General features: G+C 38.3%; 1 long non-coding RNA gene across 3 annotated transcripts in view; it reads left to right on the top strand.

Moving 5' to 3' along the window:
• LOC138748862 (uncharacterized) overlaps window positions 1-20,919 on the top strand; it is a 102,840-nt gene that overhangs the window by 41,646 nt on the left and 40,275 nt on the right. For all 3 annotated transcript variants that reach the window (XR_011348287.1, XR_011348289.1, XR_011348288.1), the window contains one exon: window positions 18,221-18,343. This is a non-coding gene — a long non-coding RNA (uncharacterized lncRNA). The remainder of the gene's footprint in view (window positions 1-18,220; window positions 18,344-20,919) is intronic.

The following is a 20,919-nucleotide window of genomic DNA, read 5'->3' as shown; positions in this document are numbered from 1 at the left end:
CATTTATTTTATGTGGCGCACTACACCCCCCCTTTAAGTGTACCCCCCATAAACAGATAGAAGCTGGAGAGCTTCCATCCACCTTCAGACTTTTTATGGCAGTAAGTGCAGCGATGTAAAGATGGAGAATCTCTGTCTTTACGTTCTTTTTTCTCCATTAAAAAGGTCTGTCAATCATCTGGCAAACTGCTGCAAAATGTAGCAGGACTGGTGAGAGATAAACAAGGTAGTAAATAATATCCTCTATCTACAGCACCTCCTCAACTATTTTTATGATTCTATACCTATTGGTCATCCTCCATTATTATAATTGAGGTGACCGACAGTACTAACTTGATGAGAGAGGATCAATTGAACCAATACTGAAACGTCAGGAATTGTAACAGCTAGTCCTATATATCTTTCGTTTTAAAATATTTTTATTGTTTAACATAATAATCCTATATACATGTTCTACTAATATAACAAAGGAATATCATAACACACACACATATATATATTAATGTAAATGTACTTTAAAATTGTTAATTTTACATTATTTATTAAAATAATTATGAATATAAACCACTTGACTTACATTATACCAACACTCCTCATTCCTTGATATAATATCTAAGTAATTGTTATAATCTAAGACAATCATAATTAAACTATCTATGATCTTTGGCTTGGCTTCGCGGACGAAGATTTATGGAGGGGTAATGTCCACGTCAGCTGCAGGCTCGTTTGTGGCTGACAAGTCCGATGCGGGACAGGCAGAAAAATAAACCTAAAACTAATACTAATCTAACCCTTCCCTCTAATCAAGTTACTTTCTATTAAAAAATACAAAAATGGATCAGGTAGCAAACATTCTTGCTGAAGCATCCAAATTACCTAAAACTGCCAATTGTGATAGTATTCCATGATGGGGCCCCAATCTTTTCAAGCTGAAACTTTCTATCTTTGATATTGTTTCTAATTTTCTCTAATATTGTGTCTAATTTTCTCTAACAAGTCCTATATATCAACCATAACTCGTCCCCACATTGCCCTTTCCTTGAAAACTGGTCTTAAACCTACATTGAAGAAGGGCTCAGTCCATTTAAAAAGAAGAAGGGCTCAGGCCCAAAACATTGGTTATATATCTTTAAGCTGCAAAACCTGCCAAGTTCTTCCTGTACTTCTGTGCTTTTACAACCTACATTCTGGATTTTGTTGTTTGCTATGACATTCATTAATTTATAAGAATATAGCATTGCAAGGACAAATTATACTGGACAACAAGGATTTTGCTGCCTGAGGACTTTTCGGTGTATTTTATGGATTTTGGGCTGTTGAGCATGGAAATCATCTTAAAACTTTCCTATCACGTATTTTTTTTTAGATATAACCTATTTTTGTGATTTCCTCATATTTTAAGTCTACTTCAAGTCAGCATAACCATGAAGTGTAAGACGTCATTGAAAATTCTTTCTCTTCATTCACACTTGGACTTCTTTCCTGCTGATCTTTGAGCATTCAGTTAACAACATGGTGAAAGGTTTCCATTGTGAGCATGGAAAAGTGGCATCAGGGCAACTGGAATCCATCAAGACTGGCCAACTATTGTTATACACTGACATGAGAGGCATCAGATGCTGAATACAAGCAAAAATCAGCGGAAAAACATTTTTAGGTCAGTTGAACTAACGTAATGTGTCAGTTTCATTATGCGATGAAACATGCTAAATTTAATTAAAAGTTCATTTAATGCTTTTCCAACATGATACAGGAAATCTGAAATTATCTTTGTGTTGAGCTTGAAGTTCTCTATTGCAACCCCCAATTCGTTTTGCAGGAAGCAAACATTTTGAAAATAGTTTCCCAGTGTTATTGCTGACATTTAACACCTTTAAAACTTTTATACTGAGAATTACACTGATGCCCACGGGAAACTATTCATTTCATCATTCTTCATTTTCACTCCAAATATTCAGATACATAACCCCGTGCAGAAAGCACCACCTACAACTCGGAGTTGATTGGCTACCTGGAACAACTCCTCTTGGACTGTAGGGAGTGATCCTGCTCCGAATTGGAACACACAGCTGTCACAGTGAGAGTAGGGTTGCTCTGCTGTATTGATGGTCTCACTGATCTACCAACTCATGGATCAGGTGCTGCCAATCCTCAGCAATGGACCAAAATCACTGGGTTCAGAGCCACTGGAAAGCAGGGATTCATGACATCAGAATCCTCGGCGACGGAGTCAGTCGGAGACTCATTTGAGGACTCTTTCTTGTTCATTTTATTGATTTTTTTTTGCTCTCTGTATTGCACAGTCAGTTGTTTACATTTGTTATTTGTTAACAGTTATTTTGTTTGTTTTCATGTTTACCCTGTGTACAGTTTATTTTTTGCACTACCAATTAGTGGTAATTCTGCCTCACCCGCAGGAAAAAGGAATCTCGGGATTGTATGTGATGACATGAATGTACTCTGACAATAAATCTCAAGCAATGTAGAGCAGAGAGCAGGAGTAGGGAGACCAGGTTCCCAGCACAGCAGTGAGAAGCAGCAGGGAGGGCAGCTCAGGAGAGCTATCAGTAACATATCCCTGTATACATTATTTTCCAATGATCTCTTTTAGCAACTGATTCCATTAGAGCCCTTGTTCATCCTGAGCAACAAGCAAGGAACCAGTGTACAGCTGTAAGAAGAAGGTTTGAATCATTAATCACAAAAGGGATAAATAAATATTGCATTGAAGAGAAACAGCAGATATTTAATCTGTTTTCTGCTTCATTTGCAATTACACTATTATTTTAAGTGATCGTTTTTTTAAAAATCAAGCTATCTCAAAGAGAAGGCAACCTAGCAAGCCACCAGTTGGTATAAAGAACAGATGACTTTTGCAATTTTGTTTCTCAACATATATTTGACTCAAAAAAAAGTCAAAAGTAATCACCCTGCGTCATTGTTTGAAGCAATCACTTGTTTTCTGCTCTCACGCACAGCTGGGATTTGGCTTGTTTTAATTGTGCATGTATGCATAAACATGGACCATTGTGAAAAGTCTCACTGGTTGGCATGCATTTGTTAGCTGGTTTATCTGGTCTAAAGCTCTTTATGAATTTTTTCACAGACATGAGTTTCCAGAGTTTGTCCTATAATGACACTCAATGAAAAGTACTGACATGAAATTAATTGTAATGTTAGGTGCTCTCACTACTTGGCTAAACCTACAGCAGCTCCAACTATCTGTAGGAGCATAATTGAACACAGGAATATGGAAGTAATGATGGTACTCAAGTCCTGCACAGGGTTTGAAAATGCAGTCCACAGTTAGCATTTTCAGAAATCCAAGAATAGTCTCAGATTGGCTATGTTTATGACTTAGATTGCCTAGGCTGTAATGTAGGTTTACCTTCTCAAGCTGCGTGGCTCTATTCTTCAGCAAATGTACCGTAAGGAATGGAGAACTGGATACTTTAGTTTCCCCAGTACTCCTTTATTGCACACAAGCTTGGCGGGAGGGCCATCTAAGAGCTCTTCAAACACACAAATGCATGGGTTTAAATTCTCCAATGCTATCTGATATTAACTAATCTCAAAACAGTCACCTCACAGGAAGCAAGCATTAATCCATCAGCATTAGGCTATGCAATGCCCATCTACATGATGCATTATATTGTGGACCAATCACACAGATATGTTTCCCTCCCTGTAATAGTACAGATTCTATCACCAATGTGTATATGTACAGATTGTAGTGTAGGATGACTGTGATTGGATGAGAGTGTAGCCACACCTACTGGCAGGTCTTAAAGGATTGCTCCTAGCCAGACCAGGTCATTCTGGACTGGTCGACCTACTTGCGATATGCTCCAGTCTTTTAGTTCATAAAAGCCTTGGTTTGGTTCTTTCGAACGCGCACTGCACTCCCCTCAGGCAGTTTTAGTTTCGATTACCCTAATTCTTGTAAATCACATGCTCCAGAGAGAAACAAGACTGTTGGAAGCTATCAGACAGGATCAGCAACACACTTTCCAGAGCCTCTCACTGTCCTTGGTCAGGGCTAATGGAATTTCAGATTGCTGTCATTGCCAGACAACACACATCCTCAGCCCCCTCACTGTCCTTTAGTTATTTGCAAATATCCCAGCATAAGCAGAAACCAAGTTGTATTTATGTATTAATATTTTGGTTAATTAATTAATGTGTTAATGTATTTGATGTACTAATCAACACCAATCTAAACCAGAAAGACTCTTACCTCTACAGCCATGGGCAAGTTTGAGCCTTCCATGCAAATGACTCGCTGAGCTACACCTGCTACTTCCAGGTTGTACTTATTGGGATTGCCCAACAGTTACATCAAAGGATGTTGTGGTCAGGTTGTATAAAACCCTGGTGAAGCCAAATTTGGAATATTGTGTGCAGTTTTGGTCACCTAATGACAGAGAAGATATCAAATACATTGAAAGAGCGCAGTGAAGATTTACTAGGATGTTGCTGGGACTTCAGGAACTGAGTTACAGGGAAAGGTTAAAAAGGTTAGAAATTTATTGCTTGGACCATAGACGAATAAGGGGAGATTTGATAGAGGTATACAAAATTATGAGGGGTCTAGATAAAGTAAATGCAAATAGGCTTTTTCCACTAAGGTTAGATGAAATACAAACCAGTGACCATGGGTTAAGGGTAAAAGAGGAAAGGTTTAGGGGGAACATTAGGAGAAACTTCTTCACACAGAGAGTGGAGGGAGTGTGGATCAAGCTGCCGGCTGAAGTGGTGAATGTGGGCTCAATTTTTAAATTTAAGAAAAATGTGGACCAATACATAGATGGGAGGGTATGGAGGGCTATGGGCTGGGTACAGGTCAGTGGGACTAGGCAGCAATGGCATAGCTGGGGGGGGGGGGGCAACTGCTCCCCTTGAGCACATATTTCAAAAGTGACACCTCGCCCCCCCCCCACCGCTGCCGCCGCCACCCGCTCCACCAAAAAAAATCAGTGCGGCCCATCATTCAACCACTGACTCACCATCTGGCATGTGTCGTGGTGCCTTTATTATGTACTTGCTCCCCCGAACTTTGGAACCTGTCTACGTCCCTGGTTGGCAGAATAATAATTTGGCACAGACTAGAAGGGCCAAAGGACCTCTTTTCTATGCTGTAATATTTCTTGTTCTGACAGCTACTCATTTCAGTGGAAATATTTCAACTGAGGAAGAAACTAAATAAGCTTCATGACATTTTAAAAATGATTTTTATTTTCATTGTTGATTTTAATGATTTAATGATTCAGTTGGTATTCTTATTCAATACTTTATAAATAATTGTGATATTTCTGTGGTTTATTTCTAATTTAAACATTTTTGAATGGTTCCAAATGTCAAGAGTTTTCAGATGCATTGAATAATTTTTGACAGTTGGCAGTGTGAATTTGCTGACAAAGTTTTTCAGAGGTCTTTTATGGGCACAAATTGTTCTCAGCCATCCATAATTACATCACATGAAGCCAAGAATGAGCTCAGGGCCTTGCTGCTCAGCTCATGTGCAGGAAGACAGGTACTGGTGGATGGCAGCTCTCAATTTTCAAAATCTGGGCCATTTTCAATTCGTGATAGATGCATCCTAAAATAAGAGATACTGAAAGCTACTCCCTGAATGATTGGAATGACTGACTATAACTGCCTACAACACTAAAAGTGTACAGAATTCTGTACTTCTGGGGTACAGAATTCCACAGATTCACCACTCTTAAATAGACCAACTCTTATCCTAAAGTTGTGACCCCTGGTTCTGGACTCCCCCACTATCAAGAACATCTTCCCTGCATCTAGTTTATCCGACCCTGTTGCCCTACAACTGATTTCATTAGTACAATTTTTCAGTACCTCCAGCATTATCCTTTATAAAATTCTTTTAGGGTTGAGGTTAGATTCACTGATATTCATAGCAGACTTCTGCAAACCAAATGTACCAACAGTTAAGGGAGAAAAAAAAAATCAGGTTTTTTGAGATTGGTCGCATCGAATGGTGGAATAGGTTTGAAAGGCTGCTAAATTCCCAATATTGCTCCAATGAGAAGACATAACCTCATCCATGTTTCTATTTTCTAACTAGCTTGCTACACATTGTGCATCATTCAAAGGCAGATTCCACAAAGGAAATTGTGGCAAAATCTAGATGGCATGTTGGCAAACCAACAGGCAGTTCTCAGACATAAAAATTAATACATATCAGTAAATATAATTTTCTATGAACAGTGCACTTCCTTTAAACTGCCATTCAGGACTGCAATTTAACTCAATAATATCAAAGTATATTTTTGACACACTCCAAGCAAAGTCAGTAGACTCACTGGTTACTTCTATTCCCCTTCAAATATTAGCACAGTTGTACAATTACACACAGTAACATCTTAAGCTTGAACTTGTCATTTTCATCAACATTTAACATTTTATGAAAAGTGCAACTTGAACAGAGAAGTATAATTTCTCTTCATCTGTTGATCTTTTTCTCAGCGATATCAGGAAATGGTAAGGCACTGAAATTAGCTTATCTATACAGTATTTATACTTTCCAATCACCTTCTCTGTATATTATGAGGCAGATCATTTTTTTTTGAAAAGATCAGTTTTCAAGAAGTGCACCTGGTAGAAACAGATTAATAGCTTGAAATATAGACTTCATGAGTGAAAAATAGTAATCTGGAAAAGCCATTTTAAATCATATCATTCATCTGGATTTCATATTTATTGTTTACTGATCAAAGCCAGTAATAGCTGAAAAATGGAAACTTTCCAAAATCATAGATGTGTTCATTTTTTATTACACCATTTTCTTTAAATTAATAAATGTTATTGAGCTTGTGATTGAAACCACAAATTTAAATAACAAAGGAACAAAAACTTTGTAATTGACCCTTTATTTATAATTATAACCATTCATAATTAGTGATTCATCTCACTGACTTTAGACCACAATTCAAATCCTACTATGTGAAAATGTTTGCCCTTCCTGAAAGATAAGGCCTAAATGTTCTTAAAGCTGATATTGCCACAGACCACAAAAAAAACAATTACAAAATATCAATCTCCTCTAGAAACAGTGTTAATTTGTTCATTTTTGCTTGTATATACCCCGGTTGCTTTCCAGAGCTAAAGATTACTGATAATGGGACAATTGAATTTCAATAAGTCAGTTAGAAGATAACATCAACCCTGCGTATCAGTAATCGCAAACCTAACCCTTACAGTAGAATTGATCTTCTTTGATGTCGCGTCTGCTCAGGGTTCCTTAATGAAATGCTCTCTCTGCCCATTCAGTAGTTGCATTCATACATTCATATTCATGATTTTAACTTTAATTTTTATCTGCTTTGAGACATGCTATGCTTGAGCTTCCAGCCATTATCAGATACAATCTCTGCACTGGTATCATTTCTTGAAAGAAGCACAAGATTATTGAGAATTGCATGCCACTTTTATGTATCCCTTTGTTATTGAAAGAAATAGGATGGGGACAGACTTGGCAAGTACTGTTTCCACCTTATGAGTTGATCTTGCAATTATGATGTGTTGTAAAGCTTGCAAAGAACAGACTTACTAGGGTCAGTTTTACTTGTCTTAGTGATCGAGGCAACAATTCAATTCATAGGCATGCCAAGCACCAGTCAGATGTAATCATACTTAAAGAATCTCAGCTTATATTTACACTCTTACTTATAATCTAATGTTTCAGAATCTTCTATCACAACCCTGAATATGTCTTGTCCCAGTGGTTCCCATTGATGGTTCCCATTAATGCTGCCGCATCCGGATGCAAATAGTGCTAAATGGATCTTTAAAAATACTTTAAATTAGATAAAGATGTGTTTCTTATGGAGTTGCTTTTGGCTTGAAAATATTGCTCAGTCATTGCCACTTGTGGGGCTTGGCATGTTAGGCTGGAAGCCAGGGTGGCCTTAGATCAAAAAAGGTTGAGAACCACTGTCCTATCCTTTCAGAAAGACAGAAAGGCAATACTAAGCATTATGGTGTTGTACAGGCAGCCAGGATCAGAGGTTGGAGGGAGTGGATCGGAGAGTCCTGGATAACTGGCTTCAGACTACATTAAGCCTCATGGACAAGAAAATTATGGACCACATAAGATTCAGATTTCAGACTTACGGTCAGAGTATGGAGTTTGTACATTATCTCCCTGTCTGCATAGGTTTTCTCTGGGGGCTCCGGTTTCCTCCCACCATTCAATTAGTACTGGGGATGGGGGTGTAGAATAATAGGGTGTAAATTGGGAGGTACAGACTTGTGGGGCAAAATGGCCTGTTACCGTGCTGTATGTCTAAATTTAAAAAAAAATTGTAATTACATACATCACATACAGCCCCGAGATTCTTTTCCTGCAGAATTTACCACTTTAAGATAGTGCAAAAAAACTTTACACAATGAACACATGTAACATTAAGAATTGTAAACAAACTAATTGTGCAATGCAGAGAGGAAAAAAATCAATAAAGTGCACAAGTAAGAGTCCTTAAATTAGCCTTTGATTGAGTTTGTCATTGATGAGTCTGATGGTGGAGGGGTAGCAGCTGTTCCTGAACCTGGTGGTGAGAGTCGTATGGTACCTATACCTCTTTCCTGATGGCAGCAGTGAGAACAGAGTGTGTGCTGGGTGGGTCCTTGATGATTGCTGCTGCTCTCCGACAGCAGCGTTTCCTGTGATGTTCTTGACGATGGGGAGGGTTTTGCCTGTGATGCCATGTCCTCAGCTGTGTCCACTACCTTTTGCAGGGCTTTACTCTCAGGGGTAGTGGTGTCCCCATATCGGTCTGTGATGCAGCCGGTCAGCACATTTCTATCGCACATCTGTAGAAATTTGCCAGGATTTCCAATGCAAACCAAATCTCCACAAACTCTTGAGGAAGGAGAGGCACTGATGTGCTTTCTTTACGATGCCATTAGTGTGCTGGGTCCTGGAGTGATCCTCTAAGATAGTGACTCCCAAGAACTTCCATTTGCTCATCCTCGGCTCTCACTGAAGACAGCTGATGAACCAGAGCTTTTCTATATTGGACAATACTTGGAGATGTCTTGAGTGTAACAAGGGACACAATTAGCTTGGGGAATTTCATGTCCATCACCAAGACTAGTTTGGTAGTCTACCACTGACTGAATCATAAAAGGTGAAGGTGTTTTAACATAGCTGCCAAAAGAACCCACAAAGGAGATAAAGCTAATTGATCTTGCACATTTACTTATACAGGTACACCTCTTTGTGACATCTTTGTAATAACCTTATGGTTCTGTTGAGATTAAATTCCATCTTTTCACCAAAAGTAGCCTCCATTTTAACATGTGCCTGCTACCATGTTTTTAATTAGATACTCTCAGAACTAAACCAGACCCAATAGGCTTTCCAAGGCAGCAGAATTATATTCCATTTCCATCTATAACCTCATGACCTGACATATCACTTCATCTACCTGTAAAATCAACCCAGGGACTGATGCTCGTTGATTGAAGAACACAGAAGCAACATAAAAAAATGAAGTGCCAGGGTGGGAGAATGGCAATGCAAGGTAAGCATTATTTAATAGAGCAAAGCAATCTGAGACCCCATCAATCAGATCAAAAGACTGGTGAGCTGCCGCATCCGTATGCAAATAGTGCCAGACAATTGAACAGATAACAAGATGAGGGTCCTAAGTAATGTCTTAAATAAAAGACAAAACATCAGGCAGAAATAATGTACAATCTACCCTATGTGAAACAAAAGGCTTAAAACCAACAACAGACACCAACCCACTTGAAGGAATGAATTCATTCACCCACATCTAGCTGCACCTTTAGCCAAACTAGTTGTTCACTGGCATCGATCCAACAATGTGTAAAATTGCCCTGGCCTGTCCAATCCGCAAGGAGCAGGAGAAATCCAATCCAGCTTTTACCACCCAATCAGTTTACTCTCAAACACCAGATATGTGACAAAGGGCTCAGTCCCAAAAGGTTGGTTGTTCTTTACTTCCAATAGATGCTGTGTGACCGACTTAAGTTTCTCCAGCACTTTTGTGTGTGGCACTATATCCCAGCATCTGCAGACTTTCCTGTTTATCTTGGAAATATATAATCTTGCCCTCGTTATCACTGGATCCAAATTCAGACATTGGTTTTGAGCCTTTTGTTTCACATAGGGTGGATTGTACATTATTTCTGCCTGATGTTGACTGCAAATGTTTTGTCCTGTATGTAAGACATTACTTAGCACCCTCATCTTGTTATCTGTTCAATTGCCTGGCACTATTTGCATCTGGATGCAGCAACTCTCCAGTCTTTTGATCTGATTGATGGGGTTTGAGATTGCTTAGACCCCATCCAGTGAGGAATGTATTTTCACCAGAAGAACTACAGTGGTTCAAAAATATATTCTAAAAGACAATTAAGAATGGGATATAAGTGCTTTCTTGTAATGCACATATTCTAGAAGTGAGCAAGTTAAAAGAATACTTACACATTTTTAAGCATCATCCCAGGCAGTATTTGCATTCAATTTTCAGCAATTATCGAGATAATTAAATTAAAGAGTACTTTTTCAATCATTATTATTTTTAATCTGTTCTATCACACTGGGCTACAGGACAATTTTAAATGGATTTATAAATGGATTTAAAACATTAACACATCTTTTCTAAGTGAACATTTTGCATATTTAAGGAAATCACAGCAGGATAATCTCTTTTAATGATTCTGCAGGATATTCATTAGAGCAAAGCTTTACAATCTTTCAGAATAGAATGTTCCTGCACCGTGGTAACTAGGCCTTGACACAAAGCACTCAATTGAGGAGATCAGCAACAATACTGACAACATGACACAACTGCTTTAATTATTGTTCTGGAAGCATATAACCATATAACCATTTGCAGCACGGAAACAGGCCATGTCGGCCCTTCAAGTCCGTACCGGTTCACTTGAACAACTCCACTAGCTCCTCCGCAAACTCCTGAGGAAGTAGAGGCCTTCTTCATGACGCCATTGGTGTGTTGGTTCCAGGAAAGATCTTCCGAGATAGTGACTCCCAAGAACCTACATTTGCTCATCCTCTCCACCTCTGATCCCCCTCTTCTGATTCACGTGTATTCTTTCGCGCCTACCAGTCCCTTCTCGATTACTGAGCTCACCAGTTCACTCTTCCTTCTTAATGATGATCCAAACTGGTGATTTGTTAAACTTGTCTGGTTATTTCTCATGAGATTTAGATAAAGATTATTATTGTAGGCAGACAATAAGATGTTTTTTTTTTACTGAGATCACGAAACAAATTACAATAGCAAATGATGTTTGTCGTCTAAGGATAAAAAAATGGCATAATCTGCTTTCTTCGGGAATCGTTTTCCCTGGTCTGAATAAAAAATGTCAAATAGGTCATATGAAGGTAACATCCATGTTCAATGGAGACCAAAGAGTGTTGTAGTCATTTCTCCTGAAAATACACTGTGCACTGTCCTAGATTCTAAAAAGCTGGATACCTTTCTGTCTTACTGCTGTGGCACTCTCATGTGGATGGAAGAATGTGACTGGTGCTCTGCGTGAAGCACACAAGATAAATCAAGTACTGTCAATTTACAGAAGGTAGTATCCAGAAGAATTACTTTGAAGACAAGTCGACACATAACTGTTACAGGTGTTGTGTATAGTGCAAAGAATGGTTAACATGGTGACCTGCTAAGCACTTTTTTCTTGCTTCTCCAAAAAGCATAAATTCACATGGGAAACCTCAGGCATGCAGAGAAATATACTAAAAAGTAAGGAATTTTAAATACCAGTTTCACCCACAGCAAAGTTTTGGAAGAGGACACAATTGTAAAATAAACTTTTTCTGAACTTTATTTAGAATTGGTAACCAGTCAAAATCAGAATTTGTCATGAACATGTCACAAAATTTATGGTTTTGCAGCAACATAACGGTGAAAATATTACAAAAAAAATTACATTGTTAAAAAATAAATAGCACAAAAAAAGGAGAAACTGAAGTAGGGTCTGTGGTTCATTATCCATTCAGAAATATGATGGCATCAGTGAAGAAGCTGTCTTTGTGCCATTGGGTGCTAGTTTTCAGGCTTCTGTACCTCCTTCCTGATGGTAACAGTGAGAAGAGGACATCACCTGGATTGTGAGGATCCTTGAGGATAAAGGCTGCTTTCTTAAGACACCACCTCTTGTATTTGTCCTCAATGTCACTTTCGAGTTAACAACTCTCTGGAGATTTTTACCTGACCTGTGCTTTGGTACCTCCATACTAGACAGAGATGCAACCAGTCAGAATGCTCTCCATGGTACACCTGTAGAAATTTTCAAGTCTTTGATGACATACCAAATCTCCTCAAATTCCTCACTGAGTACAGCTGCTGGTGAGCATTCTTCATAATTGCATTGACATGGATCTTCAGAGATGATGACCCTTTCCACTGCTGGCCCCTTAATGAGGACAGGTTCATGACTCCTTATTTCTTCCTGAAATCCACAATCTGCTTGTTGCAAGGCTGTCTAGCTGATCTATCTCACTCCTAAATTCTTCCTTACCTGTCATTCTGCTGATGACCATGGTGTCATCAGGAAATTTGTAGATGGCATGGGAATTTGAGTGTAGAGTGAGCAGAACAGTAGGCCAAGCACACATCTTTAAGGAGTACCTGTGTTGATTGTCAGTGAGGGGGAGATGCTGTTTCTAATTCATGCTGACTGCATTCTTCTGATGAGGAAGTCAAGGATCCATTTGAATTGTAGGGTGGAGAGGCCCAAGGTTTGTTGACCAGCACTCAGGGGATGATGATGGTGTTGAATGCATTTTTCCTGCATCTACTCTCTTGGCTTGGCTTCGCGGATGAAGATTTATGGAGGGGTAAATGTCCACGTCAGCTGCAGGCTCGTTTGTGGCTGACAAGTCCGATGCGGGACAGGCAGACACGGTTGCAGCGGTTGCAGGGGAAAATTGGTTGGTTGGGGTTGGGTGTTGGGTTTTTCCTCCTTTGTCTTTTGTCAGTGAGGTGGGCTCTGCGGTCTTCTTCAAAGGAGGTTGCTGCCAGCCGAACTGTGAGGCGCCAAGATGCACAGTTTGAGGCGATATCAGCCCACTGGCGGTGGTCAATGTGGCAGGCACCAAGAGATTTCTTTAGGCAGTCCTTGTACCTCTTCTTTGGTGCACCTCTGTCACAGTGGCCAGTGGAGAGCTCACCATATAACACGATCTTGGGAAGGCGATGGTCCTCCATTCTGGAGACGTGACCTACCCAGCGCAGTTGGATCTTCAGCAGTGTGGATTCGATGCTGTCGGCCTCTGCCATCTCGAGTACTTCGATGTTAGGGATGAAGTCGCTCCAATGAATGTTGAGATGGCTGCATCTAATAATCTATCAATAAGTAAGATTAAAAATCAGATATTGGAATAGTTGCAAATGCCTTTGAAATAAAGCTGGATAATGATATATTTGTCAGTCACAGAGTTTGAGGTGAAACAATTTAATCTTTATCCAAAGCATCCATAACGTTCCAATATTTTACATTGGACTTTTTGGTAATCAAAAAGTTTTGGCAAACAAATGATAAATTGGTACAACATGCTAGGTTATATTATAGCCAAATTGGCTCAACATAGTTAGCATTAATTTGTGTTGCAATTATCTTAATTCCAGAACTTTAGAATCCATAATCTACTAGTTAATGGCGATGTTGCATTTTGTCAAGGAGGCTTTGAGTATCTCATTGAATCTTGTCCTCTGTCTGCCAGGTAATCTCTTGCAATGACAGCTTGGAATAGAGTACCTGTTTCAGGAATCTGGCATTGGCTATTCAGTACAAGAAGTTGATGTGAATTTACTTATCCTTCTCAGATATTGGGAAGATTAGTGGAAGTAGTGTTGATGGTATTCCTCCATAACTTTGAAGGGCCTGCAAAAAGTTGTTCAGGTCTCTAAACAATGAGGGAGGGCATGGATCACCACTGCCTGATAGACCTTGAGTTTCATGCCAGGTCTGAAATTATGAATTTCAAACAACATTTTCCTCAGATTTCCAAACATTGTGCTGGTGTATTGAAGAATTAGTGAATTTGATCATCAATGTCCATCTTGGCTGAGAGGAGGATCCCAAGATATGGGGATAGTGAATGGTAGGGACATTTTGTTAGACAACCCTTAGCTTGTTGAGTGCAAGACTCATCTTCTCATGTGTTTCAACAAATGAGTTGACAATGGCTTGGAGCTCAAGTGCATGTTATTCAAAGAACAAATTGCTGGAGGAACTCAAAAGATCAGACATGGTAGAAATCATCAGTGAAAATTTTGAGTCAAACTTTTCATCAAGGCTAAGAAAAATGATGAAATTTCATATATATATATATAGAGGGAAGGAAGCTGGGGAAAAGTCCCAGAAAGTGTGAGAGGGAGAGGCAGATGAAGGGGGAAACCATAAGGGAGAAAGATTAGTGAAAGAGTACAGGAGCAGGTAAAGATAAGTCACAAACATTGACTTTTCTAATTTTTGGCAACCAAGCACCTATCAGATTCCACTGTTTCCATCTCTTCTTTACCTATTCCTCATTTGGATTTGTCTTATTTCTTGAAGGTGGTGACAATTGTGGCATCTCTCAAGACTCCAGGTACATTCTAAATGTACACAATATGATTGTGAATTTGTGGCTGAGGCACTTCTCCAGAATAGCTGAGTGGATGTAATTAGTAAAAAAAATTGTGTCATTACACAATTTGAGCATCTCAAAGACCACAAACATTTTTTGGAGAATCACTCTGATGCTGTTGTCCCGTGAACATTTTGAGGAAGAGCTTTTTAAAAAATCCATCAAGATCCAAAACTACACAATTTCAGAGAATAATTTGGGCAGAGCAGTTTTTAAAAACAGCATGTATATTATCAAAATTTGATTTGAGTTGGATTTACAGGTTACATTACATGATACATAAACTAGAAACATCAAATCAGTTGGTCATAAACATTTCCATTTTATTCTTCCACACAAGTATTAACTCATTATTTATCTTTATATTCTTGACTTCTATTACCATATAATAAGTATGAATAGAATAAATAGCATTTATTTTCAGTTATTTTCTTATTTAAAACTATAGATATATACATATAATTGTATTAAATGCTTGGTGGATTTATGAATTTGATGTCTGACGTTCACACTGCTAATCTGTGTTTCAGGCAATAAAAGAACACATTTTCACAAAAATCTCTTTAGACTTCCCTCCTTACTTAGGAAAATTGAATTTTGCTGGTCATGTACTTTCATTGATTCTGGAGAAATTTTACGAGGCAAATTAATTTAACATCTGCAAATCTAGTTAAACTTGGAAAAAGTGTATCCTGGGGCACATCCTGCCATGGCAAGATGTAAACAGTAGTGCAGCTACTTATTTTGCAGTTTACTGCCCAATCCTACAAATACAGCAGAGTGAGAGTGCAATGGGAAATGAACGCAACCAACCCATTTGGAGAAAATGAAAATTTAGATGCTTAAATATATTCCATTTTTCACCAGCCTTTGGCTATTCAAATTAAAATATACAGGACAAGAAGCAATTATTATTGGAGAAATCAAAGAGAAGAAAGGTTCATCTGTTCCAGGGAGCTCCTGTTTTAATACTTCTACATTTCCACTTTAACCTTTATCCCATTTATTGTCTTCATATTATCATTGTTATTCTATGTCTGCAAACCCACATTTCGCATTTTTAAAGTATGAAGCTAATAAATTGTCTTTACTTTATATATTGAAGACTTTAGCCGGCTGAACATTGTGCATTGTAATCTATCTTTGTAGAATGTAAAATTTTTATTTAATCATTTCTCTTGCATTCATTATTTCTACTTATATCAAAAACAATCCCCCCAATTTTGGAAAAGATGAGTAAATGTAATGAACAAGCAAACTTTGGGATGAATCGTGAACGTAGACAGTGAAGGTTTTGGATTTTTAAAATGCTTCACCTATGGAATGTGACAGTTCACACAGTGGTTCATGCAACGCTTACGGTGCCAGCAACCGTGGTTTGAATCCAGCACAGAATGCAAGGAGTTTGCACACTCTCCCCATGTCTACATGGGCTTTCTCCGGGTGCTCGGTTTCCTCCCACCCTTCAAAAAAACTTACAAGGTCAATTGGGTGTGATTGGGCGGCTCATGGGGCAGAAGGGCCTGTTACTGTGTTGTATGTCTAAATTTTATATAAATTTAAACCCAGATCCTCAACATTAATTGGTCCATATGGAAACAAACTGGTAAAGAATGATGCTACTGAACTTGGCTCTGCATTTTTTAGCATTATAGTGCCTGACAAGCTCAAACATATATTGCACAACCTATATTAAATGCAGGGTGATGAGGGTCTTGGCAAGTATGAAGCGGACAGCTGTCCAGATTGCCACATACACAAATAATCATAGCTGCAAGTGTGCAACAAAGAGGGGAAAAACACTAAAACCATTTGGAGTTCTAAGCTCCAGCTATCGTCCTCTCTCAATCTTCCAAGTTTGTTCAGCTGCAAGAAAGTCACCACCTAGCAAAATTTAAAGGGATCATCAGCTACTTTCAAATTAATAATTGATCGCTTCTGATCAAACTTTGATCTCTTTGTAAATATTGTATGCTTGCTGCTTTCCACGTATTCCAAAGATGCCCATTTCCAGGCTGAGTTTCAGCCTTGTTCACAGCCATGGGGCTTTGTGGGTCTTCGCCTTCCAAACACAGACCCCATAACAAAGAGCCAGCCTTTATGTATCAGGGATCTTCTACTCCAGTGCTGGAGATATCTACAATATCTTGGAGACTGTTATCGACTATTGCACAAGGGTGTACTCAGATGCTTTATATTTAAAAAGATTGGTCTTTTCCTGGGACTAGCAGGTAGCAGGTTGATACACGTCCACTTAGAATTAGAAGGGGGTTAATTTGGGTTAGTTAAATATAGAGATAAGTTAAAGTTTGATTCTGTTTTCATGTTTAAAGTTGATTAAAAATAACTTTTGTTTTAAAAACCACTTGTCTATTACAATAATATCTGTTAATGTCTATTCCTGCTGGGTTTTGGGGTCCCTTGCGCTTGTAACAAGGTATCTTCAAGTCTGAGTGGGTTTTTAATATCAAACAGTAGATTTGTGGTTGTTGTGGAGGGAGCAATGAAGAGCTTGAGCACATATGAGGAGGAAAATAATTATTCTTTGAAATTGTCTGTCGATATACCCATGTTTAGAGCAAGTTCAGCAATTGGCGATTTCATTCCAATTGGAAGTTTTATTTTCTGCAAATGTGGAGTTGTTCAGACTCCAAAGGCCAACATGGCCTGTTTCTGCTCCGTAAATGGTTGTATGGTTATATGGAGTGAGCTCGTGATTTAGCCAAGGTTGAAGGCCTCCCAATAAGTGTGCGTTATTGACCACACACAAGCAAATTTGTGATTGCATCTCTAACTTTAGCATTTAGCCACCCATACACAGAAATCCAAGACTTCCTGATGTCTGATAGCTGATGGTCCCCTTCAGCTCGGAGTCAGTGATTCTATCCTGATTACAACCTAGGTGTCCTATCAACATTGCATGTCATTCTGAGATATGGTTTTTGATGTTAATACTATTTAACAAAGAATTAGATGTTATTCAAATCCATTAAATAATAACTGTGCTCTTAATATTTCTTTTGACTTGATTTATTAAAGTATTAAGAATATGCTAAATGTTAATCTGTCTTGAAAAAGTTGAATGTGCTGACAATAGGTGTCATGAATTTAACAGAAACTACAATTAAAGCCCATCTTATTTCTTTTAAAAGACTGCTGTTTACTTCAAGGAAATTAATTCAGTAATACCCATTTCATTTATAACATAGGCATGATCAGTAATTTGTGTATTAAAGATAATGCCTGATTAATGGATGTTTTCACTAGTGTTTTAAATGAACTACCCAATAAATATATTTTTTTCAGAAAAGCAACATGTGCTTTAATATACCCAATTCAAAGAATATCCCAAAGAGCAATTCACTTTCTCAGGTTTCACAATGGTCAACAATAAAAGCAACATTTTCCCAATTTGTAAAGAATATAAAAATAGAAAATGCAGGAAAAATTCAAGTCAGGGAGCACTACTATGTCTGAAACAGTAGGTCTGAGACATTATCTGTTTCTCTTTCCACAGATACTGAGTTTTTCCAACATTATCTGTTTTTATTTCAGACAGCCAGCATCTGCAGTTTTGAAGGTAGTAGCAGGAAGACAGCATGATCTGATGAGGGTCTTTTATGATATCTGTTGCCTCTTGAAGCAACACGTCACATAGATGTCTTTGAAGGCCTGGAGGTGAGTGCCCAAAATGCAGTCTTCTTCATGCCTGAACATTTCAGTTTCCAAGCCAAGCAGTGATACAACCAGTCAGTATTGCTTTTTACAGTACACCTGTAGAAATTCGACAGAATACTTGATGATACTTCTTAGAAAGTAGAAGCATTGGTCTACTTTCCTGATGGTTGTCTCAATGTGCTAGCCCCTGGGAAGATCTTCTAATATCTGGATACCCAAAACTTTGTAGATACTAACCTTCTCTATGGCCTTCATGTTGATAAAGGAAGGCACATGGTCCCTCATCTCTCTTTTCCTTAAGTCCATAATCAGTTCTTTGATCTTGCTGATGTTGTGAGAACATCTGTTATTCTGGCACCACACAACCAAATTCTCCATCTCCATCTATGATCTGATGATCAATACCCATTATTTGGCCAATAATAGCGGTGTCCTCATAGAATTTTTGTGCTGTGTTGGAGCCGAATTTGGCAATGTTGTCTGCGTGATTTCAGCAAGGAGGAAGAGATTTTGCTAATCCATACTGATTGGAATCCACCCATGAGAAAGTCAAGGATCCAGTTGCAAAATGAGGGACAGACCTCTGATGGTGTTAAACACCAAGCCGTAGTCAATGAACAACACTCTGATGTAGGTATTCTAATGGCCCAGGTGGTCCAGCACAGAGTGGTCATCCAGCGACCTATTGTAGCATTAGGCAAACTGAAGTGGGACTAGGTTCTTCTTGAGACAGTAGTTGATTTGCTACATAACCAGCCTCCCAAAGCACTTAATCATAATGGGCATAAGCTAATTGGCCCATAGTTACTGAGGCTGATCATCTGGCTCTTCTTTGGAATTAGGAATGTACTTTTGAAGCAGGTTGGGAACTCAGACTGAAGCAGCAAGAGGTCGAAAATGTCTGCAAAACCTTCAGCTAGTTGGTTCACATAGGTCTTAAGGACATGACCAGATATCATATCTAGGCCAGACACTTTCCAAGGGCTTCCTCTTGAAGATTCTTCTTATATTTACCTCAGAGACTGGGAGTGTAGGGTCACCAGGGCATGTGGGAACATGACAGAATATCGTTATTTTCCATTTTAAAATTTTTATTTTTATTTTTCACACTATGAACCATATTGGCCAAAATACACATAAACATTTCCCTCTTGAATATACACAGTAGAAGGCATTGAACTTCTCCAGAAGAGATGTGTTCAATCCCGAATTCTACCTGGTTTTGCCTTATAGAAGGTTATAACTACCCTGTATAAGGAGCACTCAATTCACCAAACATCCTGTGCCACTACATGATAGAAGTTGAAAATATTCGTTATAATTTTGAGTATTGCAAGGGAATCTCACCTCATCTCAGCAAAGGGAATGTAACTAATGAAATGACAAAGCTGTAATTAATTCACCTGTTTCTATGCAAGCTATTGATATTAAATGTATCTAGAAAGCTTAAAAGTATTTAACATTTTGAAGTTCATGACAGCTAAAAAGAGTGAAATTGCCTGGGTGCATGAAACAGCGACATTTTAATTGGACATCTATACATTCATATTTTTAACTTTAAAATCTGTATCTACAGTTAGTAAATTAAATCAAAATGTTTTATTCTATTTTATATCTCATTTGAAATAAAAATTAGAGTGTGTTTCACTTCAAATGAAAGGCTATAAAATTAAAAAAGGATACAGTGCATATTAAATTAAATATTAAAATTAATCCTTAAAACCATTTTCATATGTGATTATTGTTTCTTGAATACTTTAAATTAGCACATTATCATGAAATTTGTTTTTAATCATTCACAATGTGAATGATGAGAATGTTGCTGAGCACTTTTACTCTGGGACCACAGGGAAAGAAAGGTTGGTTTTTTCCTGAAGGATGTTAGTGAACCAAATAGTTTTTTATGACAATACAGGGGTTTGCTGGACAGCAATGCCTGATGATTTTACGTCATATTTTCTCTCACCCTATGGGCTGATACATTAACTCTCCTTTTACAGGGTCCTTAAGCATATCTCCCTTCTTCCTGACCCCTCTCCTTATGCTCTAATTTATTGTATGCATTCATTCAAACACCCATAACAAAGAGAAATAATTATGCAGTTTAGCAAATGTTCCTTAATCACTTGGAATCCCCTCTGAGGCCTCTGGCAGCCTCCAAACCTTTGAACAGTGGCTGAGCACCTCTAAGGTGTGCCATCTGTGGAACGTTATGAACACTCCATGATATACTTTAATCAGACAGCAGAGAGGGAGTATTATTTGCAAATTGTGAAAACGCACAGAATTCTTGTCGTTCTGGGAGCACTCAATTCACCAAACATCCTACGCCACTACATGATAGAGATTGAAAATATTCGTTATAATTTTGAGTATTGCAAAATTATCTTTTACCATATTTCCAGTATTTTTTTACATACAAAATAATTCAAATTCAACCATGCAGAAAATAAAAATGTTGTACAGCTCAGACAGACTGATCCTATTCCTCTCAGTGTTCAGTCTTGTTATTTCATTTCCAGTTTCCTTTTGCAGAGCTTAATGTTTATATTGAGTCAGGAAAGTGCAGGGTTTTC

This window comes from Narcine bancroftii, chromosome 13, assembly GCF_036971445.1.
Source record: "Narcine bancroftii isolate sNarBan1 chromosome 13, sNarBan1.hap1, whole genome shotgun sequence".
Taxonomy (NCBI): Eukaryota; Metazoa; Chordata; class Chondrichthyes; order Torpediniformes; family Narcinidae; genus Narcine; species Narcine bancroftii.
This window is presented reverse-complemented; position numbering and strand designations above follow the sequence as displayed.